Below are 3,551 nucleotides of genomic sequence, written 5' to 3'. Positions count from 1 at the left end.
CGAAGTCCTCCTACCGAGATAGTTGAAATGTGGATCTCGAGGCCGACGAGTTCGAAGTCGAGAGATCACCGACATGAGGTCAGGGAAGCGAACTAGATACGGACGGATTTACCGTGAATTCTGGTGTATTGGCGTGGATTTGACGAACCCAGTTGGGTAGACGAGGCAGATCTGAACTGTGGAGCAGTACTCAATAATTTCTTGCGGGATCGTACGAATCGTAAAAGATTCGGCGTGATGCAGTCTCATGAAGAAGAGTAGGAAGGGGATCCATGGATGTGAGTTGGTCATGTCGATGGGAGGATGAAGAAGGACCCACAGGAAGGGGAGGTTGGGATCCTCCAAGTTGGCTTGACGGGATACGGATCCCGGAAACCAAGCTACCTTATCCCCGCGTCGGAGAAAATGCAAGAAGGATGGATCCAGCAAAATATCCACGTCACACCAACCGTCCTGGATTGCCAACACGAGGATCACAGGGACTCTCTTCCAAGCTCGGCCCACATGGCTACGTCGGTTACCACGCTGCTTGTTGAAGTTGGACAACCAAGTCGAACCCTGCAGTTGATATCGAGAGATAGGGAATCGGTGAGTGCCTTCCCATATGGCAACCCGATGCTTGGAAACGAAATCCCGGAACGCGCGAACGAACAACCCGAGACGCCCGCGCACATCACCCCTGAAGCTAACCGGATCCACCAGTGTGGTTGCCAGCGTATCCCACGGGGCAGCATTTAGCGGTTCTTCCACGTGAGGTCTGGTGATGAGCGAATCCACATATCCGGCCGTCGGGATGACATCCGCTTCCCGAGGGATTATCTATTCAGCTCGAAAAGGTAGCTCAGGGAACAGGACAGTGATCTTCATTGAAATAATGGCGACCCGGTTCAACTTCTTGGCGGACCAAGGCTCGATGTCTCTGGTGGCGAAGGCCACAGGAGCACGCCGACCAGGAATGAAGGCAGCATCCGGACCGAACGGGGTCACGGGGAGCATCCTTGGCAATGACGAGTTAGGAGGAGCAGGGATTAAGACAGATCCGGGGGTCCGCCACCATGAGGCGATCCCCCTCCACCATCACTATCCGACCCACCGTCACTGTCGACTTGGATCGCGGATCCCGCAGTGCCGGCTCCGGATCCGGCTGTACCGGCGACTTGCGGAGGCGGTGTCGAGAGGGATCTCCGCCGGGCTTCGGATCTGGACTGGGACAAGGACCGTCGCGTGTCCTCTTCCAAGGCATCATCAGCGGCGCGAGCCTCCTCCAAATCCTCCGGACTTTCATCGCCATCGTTGTCGTCATCGTCCTCATCGTCCAGAGTGAAGAAATAAGGGCCGGAGGACGACGTACGCGTCGACGCCGATCGGATAGGAGGCCCTGAGCCATCGGACCAGTCTGATTCCTCATCCTCGTCATCCTCCGAGCTGCCAAGCCCACAACCAGTGGGAATGACACGTTTGGCTTTCCCTTTCTCGGATCCAGTGCTGGCCGGCGGAGGGCCGGTGGAAGCTGGCTGGGGGACGGCAGGCGTCGTCACCGAAGGGCCAGCAGTGGATCCCGACTGAGACGAACTGGACTTAGCTGTGGATGTGGCTAACCCCGTCGTAGGAGCAGCAATTGCCGTGGATCCAGTTGACACCACTGCCTGAGACGACGGCGCGACCGCGGATCCGGTCTTGGACGCCGATCCCGACTTTGATACAGCGACGGATCCAGCCTTGGCAGCCGATCCGGACTTGGACGCCGTGGATCCCGTTTTGAATGCAGCAACGGACCCAGTATTGGATCCAACTCCCGCTTTGGGGATCCAGTTTTGGACGCCGTGGATTCAGTCTTGGACGTCGTGGTTCCAGTCTTGGGTCCAGATCCAGATTTTGACGCAGCAGCCGTAGGTCCAGCCTTGGATCCCACTCCCGCTGTGGACGCAGCTACAGATCCAGTCTTAGACACTGATGCCGACTTGGATGTAGTGGTGGATCCGGACTTGGATCCAGCACCAGACTTCGAGGGGGAGGCGGAAGGCTTGGACGTGGATGTGGATCCCGCCTTGGACGCGGATGTGGATCCCGCCTGCGAGGCCGCCTTAGAGGCCGAAATCGTTTTGGGCTTGGATTTTGGGGAGGCTCGGGCGTGCTTGTGAGGACGGGGGGGCAGTGCTAGGAGCAGGAGACGCACTGCGCGGTCGGTTTCGCAGCCGACGGATCTGGCCCGCTTACAGACGGTAGAGGAGCAGAACGTTGGCAGCAGGAGAGGGCCCAGATAGTGTGTGAGGAAGGGGATCAGAGACAGCAGCTGTCACCAGCGCCAGTCGTCGGTGTGCCAAATCCCGCTCCGATAAGCCACGATCGCGCTCCAGAACTAGTTGTTGCTGCTGAACATGAGCTGCAGCGAGTTAATCCCGGAGTTTTGCTGCGGCTGCATCAGCATCTTTCAATTTGTCACCTGAGTTGACATAACAGGTGTATATGGGGTTACTAGCGGGGGACAAAAGAGGATCCACGTACTCGTGCGGCGAAGCTTGGATTCCAGCTCCGTTTGTGTTCGCTTGGCATCCGCCTACTCGGTAGCCGCCTTGTCCCGCTGGAGTTCGCTGTCCGCCAACTATGCTTGGATCTCGTCGCGCAATTGGGTTATGCGTACGAACTCTTCGAGCGCGTAATCTCGCCCAGCAGACGCTTTCTCGAGCGACTCCTTGGTGTCTTTCAGCTCCTCAGAGAGTCGAGCCAGAGCTACATCCGGCGACGAGGGAGGTGGATTTGGCGCGGGGGACCCTCCACGCGCCGAACCTAAGCGGATCCGCCATGGGTGGATCCCACATAGTCGTTAGTCACCACCTTTTCTTGGGTCAGGCGCAACTCGTCACGGAGTCGATCCAAGCTCTCGTCCGCGGCTGCCCTAGCAGTCTGGGAATCCTCCAGATCCCGCTCGATGTCGTGGATCCGGGATTGGAGCTGGTGGATCTCAGATCCGGCGAGCGCCATCTCCCTAAGGAGATGATCGTTGTCATCTCGCATACCATCTCGTTGACGGGAGGCGCGATCCAGCCGTCCGGTCAGGTCGCGGATCTCGACCGCTTGATCGGCCAACAAGAGTCGTAGGTCCTGCGAACGAGAGGCCGCACGGTGCTTTCACCCCTGGATCTCCATAGCCTGGTCATGGGCCTGGGCTCGCAAGGTTTGGAGTTGGGTGGCGTGCAAAGACGCAGCTTGGTCGCTAACATCTTGGGCCGTCTGGAGCTCCGCCGTCAAGGACTGCACCCGATCGGAAAGAGCTTGGGGCACCGTACGCAGATCTGTGGGCGACATTGAAGAGGGGCTGACCGGAGGAGTGGTGGATGGAGCCTTGCCCGGCGATTGGCTGGTACGCTTGGTGGGAGACATGTGTCACGAAGAGGAGAAGGCGGTTGTGGATGCTGGTAGTGCACGTCGTAAACGCTGTTGTGCAGCGCCGACTACGTACAGCAGGCGATTGTGGTGAAGTACTTTCTCAGAAATAAGAGAATGGACCTGACGCGGGGTCGCTATCCCGAATCAGTGACAATTTCAAGTGA

This window comes from Phytophthora infestans, genomic scaffold (assembly GCF_000142945.1).
Source record: "Phytophthora infestans T30-4 supercont1.1 genomic scaffold, whole genome shotgun sequence".
Lineage (NCBI taxonomy): Eukaryota > Oomycota > Peronosporomycetes > Peronosporales > Peronosporaceae > Phytophthora > Phytophthora infestans.
This window is presented reverse-complemented; position numbering follows the sequence as displayed.